Source organism: Mus musculus, chromosome 3 (assembly GCF_000001635.26).
Source record: "Mus musculus strain C57BL/6J chromosome 3, GRCm38.p6 C57BL/6J".
Taxonomy (NCBI): Eukaryota; Metazoa; Chordata; class Mammalia; order Rodentia; family Muridae; genus Mus; species Mus musculus.
This window is the reverse complement of record NC_000069.6, coordinates 49,085,940-49,105,589: the sequence shown is the minus strand read 5'-3', so window position 1 is coordinate 49,105,589 and position 19,650 is coordinate 49,085,940. Positions and strand designations below refer to the sequence as shown.

General features: G+C 36.7%; 1 long non-coding RNA gene across 1 annotated transcript in view; it reads right to left on the bottom strand.

Moving 5' to 3' along the window:
• Positions 1-9,234: 9,234 nt before the first annotated feature.
• Gm31415 overlaps positions 9,235-19,650 on the bottom strand; it is a 34,019-nt gene continuing 23,603 nt past the window's right edge. Inside the window, exon 3 of the long non-coding RNA XR_867196.2 lies at positions 9,235-9,477. This is a non-coding gene — a long non-coding RNA (predicted gene, 31415). The remainder of the gene's footprint in view (positions 9,478-19,650) is intronic.

Below are 19,650 nucleotides of genomic sequence, written 5' to 3'. Positions count from 1 at the left end.
AGAAAGTCAAAAAAGAACATACATTTTGGAAAGGAGAAAAGATAGACAATAAAAAATATCAAAAAGAAATAGAAACTAAGGATATATTTTAAATATTATTTTCCAGAAATAATGTCTATAAGAAAGAAAACATTGTAGTGTTACTCATAATGAGGTATGATTGTTAATAATAAGGCCATGGAATAGCTTGTTCAATTCAGAAAGTGTCTTAATTTGCTAGTATTGCTATGAAAACACACTGATGAAAAGCAACTTATGGAGGACAGGTTACATACACTTCATGATATCCTTCTAGTTACCAGTTAACTACTGAGAAATGTCAGGGCCCAAACTGAAGCAGGGCAGGAACCTGAAGGCAAGAACTGAAGCAGAAGCTGTGTAGGAGTGCTGCCTCCTGTCCGGCACCTCACATCTTACTTTGTCTGACTTATAGTTCAAGGGTGGCAACTTCCTGGAGATCTGGGCCCTACAAAATTCCATTGTTAATCAAGGTAATATCCAACAGACTTCCCTACAAAGTGGGCCAATCTGCTGCAGACATTTTCTCAACTAAGACCCCCATTCTCACCAACTTTTTCTCTTGTTTAAATAAAACCCAGGACTAAGGCAATTAATATAGAAGTAAAAGTTTATTTGGGACTCAGAGCTATAGAAAGATTATAGTCCTTCAAAATCATGACAGAGGAACATGGAAGCAGGAAGAAAGGAGAACCAAACAGGAAGTAGAGCCCTGGTGGCTCTCATCTGAGGCAGCGAACATGAAGCACAGAGAGTATAATGCAAATGGCACCTGCCTTTTGTAACCTTAAATTCTAACCAATGACATACTTTGTCCAGGAAACCAAGTCATTTAAAAGACCTAAAGTTGTCACAAAGATGGTATCATATATTGAGATGCCTGTAATTACACAGGCATCCCATGCAAACAATCACAATGAAAAGTGACCGCCTCCTCACACCATAGCAAAAGATCTACCAATTCAAGAGACTATTTTTTATTAAAACATTTTAAATGGTTTACAAAGGAGCCACAGAATACATTTCAACTAATCTTTGTACAAAATGCAGAGAGACTGAGCTAGAGATATAGATAAAGAGATACTGGATCCCCAAAACACCCAGGGACAAATTTAGGGGGAGAGAGCTGAGGAAGATACAAAAGGAACAGGAAAACAAGAGATTAACATTATACATACTCAAGAGTGAAGCCAGAGAACAAGGTGAGTGATGACTTAAAAGTATTTACCCTCACAGCCCTGGTGATAACTAGATTGGAACCCACAGCAAATATCATGGGATTAAAACATTTCAAGGTAACAGTGATACAGAGACTGCCTATTGCCAGTACTAAGAAAGATAAACTGATGTTAGCACCAGATTGGAGCACTGCTCCTCTGGCCAGGGTTGAGACTTGGGAGAGTGATGTAGGCCCTAGGGCAGCTGCCTTTGGCTTCCTCAGATCATTATCAACATAGTCTGACTTTGTCCCTAGTCTTTAGCTAGGAAAGGGATGTTAGGGCGTTACTAGAGAAAGGTGTCATCAGAGAGAAATACAGAGAAATGCCGTTATCTACAATTCTGAAGAGCAGTTACTGAAAAAGCTGGTTAGATAGAATCAGTTCCCTCTAAACTAGGTTCTTGGTAAGTTTATGGTATTGTTACCTTGAAATACTAACATCAGTTTATTCCATTTGGTCCGTTCTGTGCATACTTAATAGTGTTATCAAGACTCAGGAAATATTTCAAGGGAATGTCCCCAAATCACATGTTATTAATGTTGAAATAAAAGTTATTTATCCTCAACCACCATCACACCTTTTATTCCTAAAGAACAGCAGAACTCAAACCGTGTCATCTTACATTTATCATCATCTACTTGGGCATCTCTGGAGGAAGACAGCAGGATAAGTCACTGGAATGCGCAGTATTTTGCTAGAATTTTTCAAGGAATAGAATCTTGTTCATTATGAAGTGATTAGATATAAGCTGGCTTAGTGATGCCGAGGACTATGAGCCTTTCCATAAGTTATCTGATGGTGTTTTCAAGAAACTTTTGAGGTCATTAATTTGATTCATTCACAGCTATTCTGGCAGCATATCAGCTCTGATATCTTACTTTGCCTTAGTAGTTCCTCCATACTTTGCAATATGCATGACATTTTTACCAGGTTAAATAGGTTGCATAGAACTCAGTGTGTCCATTTCACAGATTTCATTTCACAGGTTCATATCTGCTCACCGTAACTGCTATTTTCCTCATCATTCTTATTGATTTCAATTTCATAAACTGTGTGAAATGACAGAGAATCGTGTTTTTGCATTGTGTTGTTACAGATGTCTATTATACAAATCATGATTGACAACTGTGAAGATATATTTGGTGACTATGACCATATCATTTATACTGATAATCAGAAGAGTTCAGATGACATAAAGACTTCACTAAATTCTGCTGGTAAGTCACCTGTTCTGAATAAAGCCATAGATGGCCACAGTGGGAAAACCTCAAATGCTATTGAAGAATGAAAGTTTTCATTAGCTCCAAGTTTTACTTAGTCATCAAACAAATGGAAGGATGATATCCGTCCCTGATTTCATAAATTTGTAAATATCAGAGCAGCATAGGGACATATCATGACATCAGAGTATGGGAAAAGTTATTTTTAAAAAACACTTTAATTATTTGGATATATGTATATATGCATAGGTATAAATACAGATACACATATATACATACTTACATACATGTATGTATGACAGAGGAACTCCTTATTTAGCCCCTGTAAGAATTTTAGAATATTAGGTGTTATATTTCACACCTTTTTCCCCCATGGTCCATAAGTCACACAGGATTTCTTGCATATGAAATTATTTTTTAAAAGATAACTGGGAAATAATTATATAAGACTCCATTAAACATACTAAACATTTAAACCATGTGTCAACAAGCTTTGTAACCCTTGTACATAAACACTGATGTTTAATTTCATTTGAGAGACAATCTTGCCAAATATTTATTACCATTTGGTAGAAATATTAAGTTGCACGGGATCCACTACAGCACATATGTGAAAAATCATAAAGAGGCTAAAACACACCTGATTTAACAGGTAACACCATTCAATATCAGATATATTGTTAACTCATGTAATTTTTTTTATATAGAGTTGAGAAAATGTAATAAAAAACATATTCTTATGTGAAGGGGGTGTGAATTTATCATCTTGAAATGCTTGTCTAACAAAGACATTTTTATGTTTCATTTAGCAGGAGATAATGAAACGACTCCAACATACAAGTTTCTACAACAGAAACTTCCTCATGACTATAGAAGATGTCGTCATTCTATTTCCATGTTCCTTTATACCTCCCACTTAACCAGAACAGAAGGGACTACTAAAATAAACAACTTCAGTTTTACATTTAACAATACTATTTGTTAAAAATAGTTTCACTCACTATATTTACTTTATGGCGTGTATTAAAAATTCTTATCTATCATAATAAATATTCTTAAATTATGTTATTGGATAGACTCCAATGTGCCTGATTCATGATTCTCCATAGTCTTTGGAAAAATGCCATTTTCAGTTTTCTCCTCCTCCTTCGTTACTCAGGGACCTGTATTCATGAGACATATCCACTAGAATCACTTTACTAATTTTTTACTTCCAAACTGTAATCAAAATGGCGTTCTAAGTAATTATCAATAAATGAAAATTTGGAATTTATCTGACCAAGTTCTTCCATATTCTTACCATTAAACAGTTCCCACAGCAAAAATTCAACTAGTTAGAATCAGACTCACTCACGGGCATTGTAGCAACACTTTCTTTATAAAGAAATTTATAATCCTATTTCTGTGAAAGGTACTCTAGAAAATTATTTACATTAGGAAAAAATAGCACATTATTTGATGGTTCAGGGTACCATCACACAGCAGTTCAGATGTGAGGAGGTTGTAGGTAGTGAAGTCGTTCCCTTAGTTGAGAAGCACAGGACAACGAATGCTCAGATATAGTGACATTCTCCTTTTTATACATTTCAGGAAAATGAAAAGAATAGTATAACCCAGTTATAGTGTCAGTTTGCCCACATCAGTTACTTAAGCATAGATAGACTGTAATGATATTAAATATACTCCCAGAGTCACTCAAAGGATCCTTTGTCATAAATATTTCTAAATAAAATTTGATTAACGATCAACATTAATCATCACACATAAGAAAATTAGAGGTAAATCACATTTATTTAAATAGATATTATCTTTGTTTACATTCCAAATGTCATTCCATTTCTGGGTTTCCCCTCCAAAAGTTCCCTATCCCCTTCTCCTTCCCTCTCCTCACCAACCAACCAACTCCCACTTCCTGGCCCTGGCATTACCCTATTCTGGGGCATAGAGGCGTCGTAGGACCAAGGTCCTCAAGTGACGGTAGATGCTGGCAAGTATATGGAGAAAAAGGAACACTCTTCCACTACAAGTGGAATGGTACAACCATTCTGGAAATCAGTTTGGCAGTTCCTCAAAAAATTGGACATAGTTCTACTAGAAGATCCAGCAATACCTCTCCTGGGCATATACCCAGAAGATGTTCCTACATGTAATAAGGACACATGTTCCACTATGTTAAGAGCAACCTTATTTAAAATAGCCAGAAACTGGAAACAACCCAGATTTCCCTCAACAGAGGAATGGATACAGAAAACGGGGTACATTTACGCAATGGAGTACTACTCAGCTATTAAAAACAATGAGCTTATGAAATTCTTAGACAAATGGATGTATCTGGAGAATATCTTGAGTGAGGTAACCCAATCACAAAAGAACACACATGATATGCACTCACTGATAAGTGTATTTGCCCAGAAGCTCAGAATCCTTCTTAGGAATGGAAAAAATACTCATGGACGGAGTTACAGAGACAAATTTCAGAGCAGAGACTGAAGGAAAGACCATCAGAGTGCCCCACTTGGGGATCCATCTCATAAACAACCACCAAACCTAGACACTTTGGCAGATGCCAACAACAGCCTGCTGACAGGAGCCTGATATATCTGTCTCCTGAGGGCCTTTGTCAGTGCCTGGCAAATATAGAAGTGGATGCTCTTAATCATCCATAGGAGGGAGCACAAGGTCACCAGTGAAGGAGCTAGAGAAAGTACCCTAGGAGCTGAAGGGGTCTGAAGCCACAAAGGAGTAACATCAATATGAACTAAACAGCAACACCAGACCTCCTTTGAACTAAACCACAAATCAGAGAAAACACATGGCAGGACATGTGGCTCTAGATGTATATGAAGTTGAGGGTGGCCTAATTGGCTATCAATGGGAGAAGAAGCCCTAGGTCCTGTGACAGTTCTATGCCCAGTATTGGGGAATTCCAGGACTGGGAAAGGGAGTGGGTGGGTTGGGAGCAGGGGAAGTGGGGAGGGAATAAGGGATTTTCGTAGGGGAAATTAGAAAAGAGGTAATATTTGAAATGTAAATAAAGAAAACACCTAATAAAAAGAAGAAAAAAGAAAAAAAAAGATGTCATTAGAATGTTGGCAATAATTTTTATGTCATAATAATTTATTTTTTGGTGTTATATACTTTGTAATTTTAAATTAAATATACATAAAACATTATTCAAAACAATTCACCGGGTACACTTAATATCAGTCTTTTAATTGATTTGTTTGCAGATAATAAATACATATCTGTAAATCTTAAAAAAAACTCAAAAGAAAAATCAATGGCCCTCCTTTATGCAAATGAAAGATGGACAGGGAAAGTAGTTAGTGAGTCAACATGCTTTGCAACAGTCACAAAATGTTAAAAATTATGTTGTTGTATCTTTAATCAAGCAAGTAAAAGACATATTACAAGAACCTCAAGGCTCTGAAGAAAATGTTGAAGATGATATGAGAAGATGGGTACGATTAACATAGTGAAAATGGCCATCTTACCAAAACAATCTACAGATTCAATGCAATTTGCATCAAAATTCTGACAATTTTTACAGAACTTGAAAGAATAATTATCACCTTCATATTGAAAAACAAAAACAAAAAAGTTCTCAGTACAGCTAAGGCAATCCTGTACAATGAAAGAAATCCTGTATGTATCACCATCCCTGACCTCAAGCTGAACTACAGAGCAATAATAATAATAACTGCATGGTATTGGTATTGTAACAAACAACTTGATGAGTTGAATTAAACTGAAGATCAAGAAATAAACATACACACTTACAGTGACTTGATTTTTGATAAATCAAATCGATACAATGAAAATCAGCATCTTCAACTAATGGTGCTGATCTAACTGAATCTATGCATGCAAAATAATGCAGATAGAATCACATGTATCACCCTGCACAAAACTCAAGTCCAAGTGAATAAAAGACCCCAATGTAAAGCCAGATACATTACATCTAAGAGAACATAAAGTGGGAAATAGCCTTCAACTCTTTGTTACAGGAGACAATGTCCTGAACTGAACACCAATGGCTCAGGCACTAAGATCAATAATTAATAAAAAGGCAATCCATGAAACAGAAAAGCTTCTGTAAGGCAAAGGACACTGTCAGTAAGACAAAATGAGAGCCAACAGACTGGGAAAAGATGTTCAGCAACCCTATATCAGACCAAAGACCAGTATCCAAAACATGTAAAGAACTCAAGAAGTTAAATAACAAACCAAAATAAGCCAATTAAAAATGGGGTATAGGCTAAACAGAGAATTCTCAATGGAGGACTCTTTCATGACCTAGAAACACTGAAAGAAATATTCATTGTCTTTTAGTCATCACCAAAATGCAAATCAAAGTGATTGAGATTCCATCTCACATCCATCAGAATAGCTGAGATCAAAAACAGTACATACTGATAAGGATGTGGAAGAAGGGAACATTCCTCCATTTGCTATTGTGAGGGCAAGCATGTACAAGCAATGTGGACATCAATTTGATGATTTCTCAAGAAATTGGGAACAATTCTACCTCAAGACTCAGCTATAATGTTATTGGGCAAATACACAAAGGATGCTCTACTATCCCACAAGAAGACCTGCCCACCTATTTTTTTAATTGGATATTTTATTTATTTACATTTCAGATATTATCCCCTTTCCTGGGTTTCCCCTCTGCAAACTCCTATCCCATCCCCCCTTTACCCTGCTTCAATGAGGGTGCTTCCCCACCTACCTGCCCACTCCCACCTCACTGCCTTAGCATTCCTCTACACTGAGGAATCAAGGCTTCACAGGATGAAGGGCCTTCCTTCCCATTGAAGCCAGATAAGGTCCCTCACAGCTCCTCCAGTCCTTCCCCTATCTTCATCATTGGGGTTCCTGTGCTCAGTGCCATGGTAGGCTGCAAGTATCTGCATCTATATTGGTCAGGATCTGGCAGAGCCTCTTAGGGGACAGCTGTAGCAGGCCCCTCTCAGCACTATTTTCATAGTAGCTTTAATCATAATAGCCAGAAACTGGAAACAACCTAAATGTACCTCAACTGAAGAGTGGATAAAGAAAATGGCATTTATACAACGGAATATAACTGACCTGTTAAAAACAAGGACATCATGAATTTTGCATTCAAGTGAATGGGAACTACAAAAATATCATTCTGAGTGAGGTAACGTAGACCCAAAATGGATATGCATAGAATGTACTCTCTTCTAAGTCTAAATTAATCATAGTCTGCAAAGATAACCACACTACAATCCATTGACAGAGAGGAGCCAAATAACATGGAATGCCCAAGGGAAGATATTGAATCTTTCTCAGAAGGTGAAATAAAATAGAAACTGAAGGTTGGTGGAGGGAGAGAACTGGGTAGGAGGAGGGATGGGAAGGGGAATGGGGTGAGGGGATGGAGTTTAAGGAGAGCAGGTAAAAGAGAAAGGAGACTGTAAGTAGGCAGGGGTGACAATGTCTAGGACATGCCAGAGAACTGCAATTGGTGGTATGAGAGGTGAGGCCCCTGAGTGGCTACGGGGGTGACTCCAGCTAAAACTTTTGTCAGTGAAGAATATGATGCTGAAGTGGCTACTTCCTGTAGCCAGGCTGGACTCCCAGTAGAGATAAGGATAGCACCCCACCCACAAACCCTTAGAATCAAAATGTGTTCTTCCTAGAAGATGTGTAAGGACAAGGGTAGAGCAAGTCAGAAGGAATGGCAATGACTGGCTCAAATTGAGACCCATCCCATGTGAAAGAACCAAACCTTGACACAATTAATCATTGTCCATTACACTTGCAGACAGGGGCCTAGCATAACTGTCCTCTGAGAGGCTCTACCAGCAGCCCATAAGAAGAGATGCAGAGATCCCCAGCCAAACATTAGATGGAGTTAGAGGAGTCTTATGGAAAAGTTGGGAAAGGATAAAGGACCCAAAGAGGACAGAGACTTCACAGGAAGTCTAACAAAGTCAACTAACCTGTATTCTTGGGGATTCTCAGAGACTGAACCACTAACTCAATAGCTAGAATGGGCTAGATAGAGGTCCCCACATATATATAGCAGAGGTGAAGCTTGGTCTTCATGACGGTCCCCCAAAAATTAGACCTGGAACTATTCATTAATCTGTTCCCTGCCTTATGTTCCAGTTCCCCGGACTTGGCAACTTGTCTGGCCTCTTTGAGAGAGGATGTGCCTAATTCTATAGTGATTTGAGATATATAGTGGGGGTGATACCCAGGCAGGGGTTCCCCCTTCTCAGAGAAGGGGAGTGAGGAATGGGGAAAGGATCTATTTGAGAGGGTCCTGGTTGGAGTGGTGGAGGATATTGGGAGGTAAGTGAATAAATAATGTGATAATTAAAATTATTTTACTTTTAACTTTCATAAAATAATTAATAAACCAATTTTTACAGACCTCAGTATTATCTTCATTCATTCTGCTCTTTGTTCCCAACAGTGTGAATATGCAACATTTCTTATTCCAAAAAGATTAGCAATTACACAAAGATAGCAACTTACCTTCCTATTGTCTCAGTATTCCCCACAATCTTTTTCATCTTCTTAAAGAAAATCAAATAGCCATTTTGCAGCATCAAAGATTCCGTGAAGATATATACTCTATATAGTTTTAGCAATATCTAAACAGCATGAAGCTTTAATTCAATTTCTTACTTTAAGCATTCTACTGAATTAAAGAGAGGCATACAAATGTTATGTTTCAAAGGCATTATTTCTAGATGATTAATAAAAGAAAGATGTAAAAGAAATGCCAATCTAGCAGTTACCTGTAACCATGCAACGGCACGTGTAACAGCAGACTCCAGGGCAGGCATTCTGTAGAATGTTCACCGGGTGCACAATGCCTTTAATAGGTTTTCACGGTGTTTTATTGTTGATGTTGTTTTGCTTTTGTTGAAGTCTCACCCCATGAGCTCATAAGTACCCTTCTTATAGATCAGAGCTTCTCAAACATCTTCCACTTCTCATACCTTTAGCAAAGTAATTCCTGTGATCTTGAGTGCATAGTCCTGTAAAAAGAAAAGCCATATAAATGAGATCCTTACTAACAGTCATGACTAATCATAAAAGTAATTATAAACCATTATTTGTTATCTCCCTTTAATCTTCTGGTAAAAGCAATCTGTACATTCATGTAATAGACATAATTATTAAATTTTAAATGAAAGTTAATTTTGTGTAACTATTTGATACTTTGGGTTCTAGAGAGCTGTCAATATTTTGGGATAGATTGATATTTTGCTTTCATAACTGTCAATTCTGAGAATGCTGATTCTTATAAATACATGGTAAAAGTGGCTATGTTATTAGGGTGACTTCAGAAATTATAGCAAATGTTATCTTAATCCCAAGGCAAAATTCCATTTTAATTTTCTTAAGACGCTTAAGTCAGAAACTCAAACACCAAATTTTAATATCAAACATTCTGATACCACACAATTACAGCATACGGTAATCTGATATTTATATGTGGAGTAATAGTGTTTGAAAAATATTGTCTTTGTTTTCCACAATTAAACAGCTACAATCAGAAAATCGTATAGAGACACTGCGTTCTTGTCTTTGGATATTACAGCACTGGAGGATCAGTGACTGCAGTGTCGCTCATGGTGACTGGTGAAGTCCAGATGCAGTGCACTGCTGCAACTGCATCATGGGTAACCTCCGCCAGAAATTATGTATTTGAGCTTGAGTCTACTTTTGGTCTAGCAAAGAAAGGCTCCACCCAGAAGCCCATGGGAAGAGATGCAGAGACTCACACCCAAAGAGATTTTTACTTAATTGATCATAGGTGATCACGATAAATTCCCCTGCTACAGAAAAAAGCAAAACAAAACAAAATAAAGCAAACAAACAGAAAAGCAATGTACTGAGTCATTTAGCTTTGACATCTTCTACTTCAGGACCTGAAACTAGGTAACATGGTTGCTTAATGGTAATGCCTCTGTAAGGTTTTAGGTCAGTTTGGCATGAAGAATGTTGGACTATATGTTTCAAGGGTCTGGACATAGTCTGCTTGAGCATAGACTGCTTTGATCCTTTAAAAAATCATTCAACATTGAAGAATATTCCTCATTTTCCTTTACCTATAACTATATCACTATCGTGGTACATTAATGATGTATCGAACCACCTAGGTGTACAGAATTCCATACGTTGGTATATGTCCTATTCTTAGCAGATAGCTTATCAGAGACTCTAGCTCTACTAACCAAAGGAATATTTAATCACAGATTCTGTATTATTCTACATTAGTAACTCCATGATAAATATCTAGTGGTACATTGCCAAGTAGCACAGAACCTGGTGAGAACTTTGCCCTAGCCTGAGAGGCTATATGCCCAAAACTGATCAACATCTAGTTTGCTCTATTTGAGCATGAGAAGTATTTGGTTTGAAATTTCCACAATAGAGCATGACTTGTTTTCACTGAGAATTCTGAGTAGGAGAGGGGCATCCATTTTGATGTATATTCAGTTAAATCTCATAGATACTGCAGTCTCCCAGACAAGGTTGTGTTTTCTTTGTCAGCATCAAGATTTAAGCCTGAGTGAAGAATGACTTTTTTCTGTGAGTCATATTCTCAGGATGTATAGCAACTTGATTACATGTGAGAATGCCCGTGGGAGCTGAACACTGGGAGATTATGAATCAGCGTGTATCCTGCATTCCAGACAAGTTCCTTCTGAATGACAGCACTGGCATTTATCTGTCTTTTCATCCTGAAATGTTTAAAAAAAAAATCAATGAAATATTTGTTGTCTTGAATTAAACATCGTCTATCATAAATAATTCTGGCAGAATTACAAATACCAGATGCATGTAGGAAACAGTGTAGCACACATAGTGTTGGTCAGAGACAGAGAGAAAATCAGAGGAAGGAAAGATCTTCCACGTACACGTAAAAAATGGACCTTTTTATTTCCTTTATCTGTTGGCTCTACCTAAGCACTTACGTTTTGCTTCTTAAAACACGTATGCAAATGAGACAAAATTTTTAAAGAAGGGTTTCTCTGAGCTCCCTGCACAGTGGCTGCTGCATTTACTGGCTGCAGAGTATCTATCTGCTTTAGGTTTAGTTTGCTGCAATCAGGCTGACTGAAAAAGTGATGTGCAGAGCCCTCTAGAGACTGGATCGCAGAACTGCATGTATTGCTGTGCTTCGGTGCCGTCCTTTAATTGAATTATTCGGGGAGCTATAACACAGCTGTAAAGAGAACAAGGTACTATTCTATTCCTGGTGATGTGCTTAGAATCAGTGTTCTCAGAAGCCTGATGTTTTTGGCTATTTTCCTCTTAATGAGTTAATTAAGGTAAAATATGTTTTGCATTTGCACTACTGCAAAAACAATGATTAAACAACAGCTGTTCAGGCCAAAAATATAAATTATCAATGTGTACAGAATATTTACCTTGAAAAAAATAGAGTGGGGGTTTACCTTCTTCCAAGGCATACATTACGTCTTGTTTAAAATATAGCTGGTGTTACACTAAGATTCTTCTTTTTAAATTTAAATTTAATTTCTCCTTTTCAAACCTTTGACTGTGGCTGCAGCCTCCTTTAAATGTTCATTAATAATCATATGAAAATGCGCTAAAATCCATAGAGTATCCTTTGCAATGTTATAAGCATATGTTACAACCATATTTGTATCATTTGTACTATTTTGTGCCTGGTACAATAAAGTTATGAATTTCCAATATTTGCTGCTACAATGAAAGAGATAATTTAAACAATTATGCTTTCTTAAATACCACTATGACCACAGTCTGACCAACTTGTGTACATGCATGAACTCGTCCTTGGTAATTACGTTCTCTAAACAAAGATAATGTAAGTGTGTAGGATTGTGTGGGGATATAGGTGTATGTGTGGACATATACATGCATATACGTACAGAAAGACATAATGCAGGCTGAAAAGAAGTAATTTATGATGGATGTTATGGGGTTCATAAGTTCAGAATATTCCAGAGAGACTGAAAGGATGAAGACATCAGGGAATACTTAATGCTGAGGCTCTAGTCAAAGCGCTAAGGTACCTTTTAAAGTCCTCAATCAATTAGACTAAGTGCATCCTCATGTTAGGAGGTAATATGTCTTATTTCATGTTTACCCCTCTGAGAGGCACACTTGGTCTACGTGTGTAGCTCAGGGGTAGAAGATTTGTTTATACAAGGCCCACAAAGGATCAGGGTTTGATCCCTACCACAGTAAAATTAATTAATAAAGGATGCCTTCACAGCAATATTAAGATTGGGATTGACCATTAAGTGAGTGTCATAGCACACACAAGTACACACATCAAATTTACCATTACAGTAAATGGTTTACAGTGTTACATAATTCACTACTTTTTGATGAAACAAACCAAACAAACAAAAACCCAAAAGCACATAAAACATAAATATAAGTATAAAGACAACAGTAGTAATTATGTAGAAATTAGGATTTTGTTATTTTTATTGTAAAATGTACCTAAATACTGCAAGAGTAAATTGTAATGAAACACTTGTCAAATGACTGTCGTAATCTAATTTCAGTATTGTGCAATGTCCAGTCTCTTTAGTGAAGATATTCTCCTACCATTCATTTCAGGTTAAAGAATAAATCTGAACTTGAAATTTTAAGTAATATTAAAGTATCAATTATTGACTTAAAATGTCTTGATATATATATATATACATATATATATACATATATATATGTATGTATATATATGATGACAAAGGAATTTGTAAATTTGTAATAGAACTATGTCAATATAGAAAGACCAAATCAAAACGATAGATCAGTTCTGAATATCAAAATAAAAATTAATGGAATGGTCAGTCAACTTTCTCCCTTAGCTCTTAGTCCTGTGAGGAATAAATGTCATAAATTTAATTAGATTGTGTGCCTTTCTAGAATGGCTGCTAGTTATGGCAAAGAGTAATCAATAGTAAGTTAATATACTTGGCAATGCCCATGCCATGCATGGTAAACTGAATGAAAGAGAAAGTATCACAAGCCAAATTTAGACCTAGTGACCTCATGATGAGATTCACTTCTAGCATCTTCTGGATGAAAGAATGAAAAACATAGGCAGTGACAGATATTTGTTGTATTTTAAGTTGGCACATTAAGTTTATGACTCCTGACTTGGCCACCCCTTCCCAGCAAAGATTCTCAAATATCTTACATTAGTAGCTTACATCTGATTTACACATGGCTGATTGAAACAGCAATAAAAAAAAAGAAAGCAAGAAGAATTTTATGTTAGCCAGATGATTCATATGTCACAGATTTCTATAATCAAGGTTCTCATATACTCATGTGTGTCACCTGAGTTTCATATATATGGAATCTCAAAATATGTACCATTTTAATATAACTTCTGCTACTACTCCTTCTTCTTCTACTACTACTACTACTGTTAACACTGTTTTGAAGATTCCCCAAAATTCTCCATCAGAAATTTGTACTTTGTATAAGTCTATTTACTTTTTTTTTAATGTTACATTTTACTTACAAAAGAAAACACATGTGTGTTTATGCAGAACTGTATACACATCACTATAAGTGCCTAGGGAGTCCAGAAGACTGTTATTTTAACAAAATAATCTCAGATGTTCGATTTTGCCAATAAAGATTCAGGAGCCAGATACTGAAGAGAAAGCCGGCTAGTTTCAGAGCCGCAGAGAAAGCACCACTGACCTTCTGCCATAGCATCTATCTCCAAAAGGAAGCACTCCTCCACTCAGTCTCAAAAACACTTCAAACTGAATGTCCCTCCCTTCTACTTTCTGTTTTTCTCTCTATCCTTCCTCCCAACCTTCTCTTACTCTCTATGTTTTTTTCCTACATTCTCTCCCTGTCAACTGCTTGCTTGCCCTGTCTCTTGAACTATTGTTGACTTTTTAAAATCCTGTTTAGAATAAACAGAAATCTCTTGGATTAAAGGTGTCTGCTAAGGCAGTGGAGCACCACAACTAGAAACGGGTTCTTCCAATAAGTTACTCAATTTCGGGGTTCACACTATGATCAAATACTCTGCAAAATCAAACCCTGTGGAATTTCAAGGAGAGAGATTTACAGTGAGCTATGATCCACCCAACTTGGGTGTTAGGAATAAAACTCAGATTTTTCTATAAGAGCAGTATGTACTCTTAAACCTTATCTCTTCAACTCCTCCTGCTATATTTTTAATCAAGTAAAAAACAGCCTTGTACAGAGATAGGATGGCTGAAGTCTGAGAATTTTCCTCATTGGAGTTTTGAACTTCTATAAATAGTCTCTAAAACATTATTTTAGTTCCTTAAAAGCACACTACAAAGGGTGAGTATATGGGAGATAGTATATACAGCTAGCCAGAGAAATGGTATAATTCACTATTTATAACTAATAATTTTAAAATATATTATTTCTGAATATAGTATGAGATCTCTATGTATCTTCTTCTCACTTGATTTCTCTAATTCTTTTTTATACTTTTAAAGTCGTAGGTATCCAGCATGTTTTAAAGACTTGTGGTAATAATTTAAGTATTTATATAATGATATATTATCATATAGTCAGAAAGACCTAATTACAGGGTCGTAAACCCCTTCAGCTCCTTGGGTGCTTTCTCTAGCTTCCCCATTGGGGGCTCTGTGTTCCATCTTATAGATGACTGTGAGCATCCACTTCTGTATTTGCCAGTGGGAGTGGATGGGTAGGGGAGCAGGGCGGAGGGAGGGTTAGGAAACTTCCGGGATAGCATTTGAAATGTATATAAAGAAAATATCTAATAAAAGTAAATTAAATATATATATATATATAAAAATGTTTGACCTTTACAAAAACATTAAAAAAAGAAAAGAAAGACCTAATTATTACTGTCCCCTCCAGATTTCCTTATCTTTCTTGTTGCTTATTCTCTTTACTGCTACATTACCTACCTGTCTTCTTTTCTGGCTTTCAAAAATTCCATAATTTTGAAATTATGGTCATAATTCTGGAGAATGAAAATATATCTGAATCAGAGGAAACTCAGATCCCCTCTTAGGGTTCCTGTCTCATTAATTTATTTAAGAATGGACTCAAATGGAACTGTAGGTCAACTGTAGTAGAGTTTAAAGTGAAGAAGCACAGGGCCAGTAGGTTGCGAGAAGAAAAAGAAATCCTTCTGTGTAAGTTGTCATGGAGTTCAGACATGTGCATGACGGACAAGCAATCCTATGGTGGAGATGGAGGCTTTATAGAAGAGTATCAAAGAGTATAGAAGCCCAAAGTATCAGGAAAAAAAGGCACATTTAGGATCTGGACAGAATCCAAAAGAAGGAGATACAGAAATCAGGAAGGGTGAGTCTCATAGATCACAGAAAAATGGGTCGATGGCCAAGCTTCTCACAGTAGTTTAGCTCACAGGGAAAGGGACAGGATCAGAAATTCTGAAAAGGAAAAATAGAGTATCTCATCAAAGAAATGGGATAATTCTTCCTTTTCTTCCCTTTCTTTTTTGTTTTTTTAAAAGATTTATTTATTATACATAAGTACACTGTAGCTGTCCTCAGATATACCAGAAGAGGGCATCAGATCTCACCACAGATGGTTGTGAGCCATTATGTGGTTACTAGGAATTGAACTCAGGACCTCTGCTCGCTCCTGCCCTGCTCACCCCGGCCCAAAGATTTATTTATTATTATATGTAAGTACACTGTAGCTGACTTCAGACGCACCAGAAGAGGGCGTCAGATCTTATTACGGGTGGTTGTGAGCCACCATGTGGTTGCTGGGAATTGAACTCAGGACCTTCGGAAGAGCAGTCAGTGTGCTCTTACCTGATGAGCCATCTCACCAGCCCTGATTCCTCCCTTTCTTTAGCATGATTTTAAAAGATCCTTCTTAGGGTTGTGGCTGGCCAGGAGATTCCATTTTTTCTGTCTAGATGAAGTTTTCCTGTAAAAGGCTTTTACTGCTCTATTCTGTCTGATTTCTCAAAACATTAGTGATTTTTCACATATCCTTAAAGATAAGGGCTGACAGGCCTACAGCCAATTCACTTTATGGCCTAAATAAATTCAGCAGAAGCAGGGGCTCATACACAGCTTTATATAATTCAAGACTCTATTAACTTAAGTACGATCAAATAATCCAGGTATGTAACCTTTTTTACTTCCCTTTCTTTCAGTCAGAAAAACATAATTAAGTAACTCATTAAACGAAAACATTTGTGTTTACCCACTTGAAGAATATATATATATACACACACACACACACATACACACACACACACACATACTGGACACTTAGAAAATCTCTTCTAGTACATAAAACTCTAATGTTTCAACATCAAAGAGGCAAGTACATTAAACTAAAACCATCTCCAACTTTATTCCAGTTTGGGGAGTATATCCAGAAACCATGAGACTATAATGAAGTGGAAATTTCTGGTTTCTTTGGAGACTCAGTTGGGTCATGTGGTGTTTTTCTGTCTTATGATGTTTTTTTCTGAGAACAGATATGTGGCGTTTTTCTGGAAACTGTGTTGTGAAAGGGCATGTGGTGTTTGGCTGGAGCAAATGTTTGAGAGAGCACATGGTGTTTGGAAAGGGTATAAGTTTAACCCAATAGACAGTGTGTGATGCTCTTGCTTTTGTTGACCTTGCAATGCTTTGGGGTCTTTGTTGATCTTTGCTTGTCATCAATTCATAGAGAGAAAAGCACCAAAGAACTTCTCATGGCATTCATACTGCTCCTTGCCATTTTAGCAGATTCGTGCCCATTCAGCATTATTCCTGTTTCTTCTGGATCAAGCCCTTGCTACTGATTCATGTTTGATGTTTACTGATTCGACTGAACTGTTGCTACTGATTCATGTTTGGATTTACCCCAAAGAAATACTTCTAAACAGGTCCACATCTCTCTTGTCCTATAAACCATTTTCTTTTGCCACCCTTGGTCAGTGGGCTAGAAGGGAGGTTGAAGTGTTTAAAAACCCTAATTAAAGTAGGTTTTAAAAAATGTAAGCCTACATATAGATATAAACTCAAATAGGAACAATGATTTACTGAAGGAGACATGGTCTGAGTGAAAGTGGTCTTGACTGCAGATGTTGATTTTACTGAATATCTCACTGTCCCTAATGGAGGAAGTACTGCCAGTCAATTTCAGCTACAGTGACTTTAGGAATTCATTCTCCCTTGTTATGACATTAGGTTCAGCCCTTAGGCAGCCACTGGTTTATGTCAGACTGTAAAACCCACTCTCTTACAAACAGCTCCAAGAAGCCATATAATCCCTATTGGGCCTGACTCTAACCTGGTCTCTCTGTCCAATTTTGCCTTACGAAACCCCACCTTAATAAGGTTCTTGAACATTAAATCCTTTCAGACCCGGCTTCCCTCAGGGAAAGCAATCCTACAACAAAACTGGTTCCTCGAGTCACAAACCTGTGTAATGTATATTTGCACGTTATATCATCTGGCTGAGGAAATTTTATGAGTGACATGCACTTACTGATGTTATTAACTCTGTCATTGCAAGATAATTCTGAAGGGATGGCTTTATCTACTTATATGTTACCTTAGACCAATTTCTCACCTTGTCAATATGAACAAAGGTCCTTTAAATAGAGGAACTTATATTTACTAAAGTTAGCTTACTGACTTCAGACTTCGGTTTCTTTTATTTCTGTTTTCCTTTTTTTTATATGCATCATATGTGGTTTATGTTTGTATAATTTTTTCATATTACCCAGTCCCTTGAGGGACATGTTGCTGTTATACTTGGAAGTCATTAACATAAACCCCAAAACTGTCACATCTGAGTTCAGAGAAGTGCCACATGGCTGTAACTCTTAAGGCAGGAGGACTGTAAGTTAGAGTTAGCTGAAACCCAGCCTGGAGTAGCAAGAGCCTGCCTTTAAAAAAAAATGAAAGAAAGAAAAAACTATTTTATAACCATAGGTAGTATATCTCTTATGCATTTTAATTTACTTCTGATCCTAAGAAACTAATTATAGGAAATGAGTTTTCCAATAGTTTTTCCTTACTAACATAAGGCAATGAGCAATTTGGATACATAAAACACTTCACACTTTGGGATCCAAATTCAGTAATCTTAGTATTGTTTGTTTACAATTTTTATACGACTAACAAACTAACACAGAAGTGGTTTGATACTGGAAAGACTGAAGCTCAGGGCTTGAGTATCTGTGTGGCATCTCTCGTGTACAGCAAAATAACTTCACTGAAATCAGACACAGTTTACTTAACAACACATTTAGAAAATATTACATGTGTTTCCCCAGCAAAGATGCTATTCAGAACCAACAAATTTCATGTTTCCACTAACCTTTCCATCAAATGCTGCTTCAGAGAAGACGGAAGAAGATTAGAAAACGACCAGTTTTTACTTTCTATTTTTGTGTAATCAAATAGTTCACATTTCCAGGCTGCACTTTTCTTTTTAATCGACTCCCATTATTCTCTCACTCAGCCCAGCTGTTTCTGACAGACAGAACAGTGCAATTTGGGAAGTAGCAAGTAGCAAGGGAAGTTTATAATCAGACAACAGAGATGGAAAATTACCTCCAGTGCTAAATACGAACGGATTCTACAAGATAAGCGCGAAATGAAACGCCATGATCCAGAGCAAGACTGAAATGATCCATCTTACAGAAGTGCAAGGATACTTGCTTTGTTGGATTAAATCGCACATACTCTTGTGTTAAGAAATTGAATATTTACTGTGAACTGTAAATACAATTACAATTATTTCTCATTTTAAACTTGATAACAATAATTATTTGATAGGTTGTAGTCCAAGTTGTAAATCACAACTGATTAAGGATATGCATCTGACATATTTTTTAAGTTCTTACTTCTTTATGCCTTGTTACTATGCAATTTAATTATTTTTAGTCTATTAAATTTATTTGGTTTATGATAAGTTAAAACATGGATATAATCTAGCCTCATTATTTTCTTTTTCATAACTTTCATTATTTCTTCCAACCCTACCATACCCTATGCCAAGTTCTTTCTGATTCATGACTTTTGGATTTGTTTGATCACCTACCTAGTTCAAAAAGGGCCAACACTGTGACCAGTGGATTGGACATGGACATTGTAACTTCATAGGATAGCAATAGGACCAAAACTATATATAGCAAACAGTTGGACCATGAAGTCATTATCTACTGAGTCCCTCTTACCACC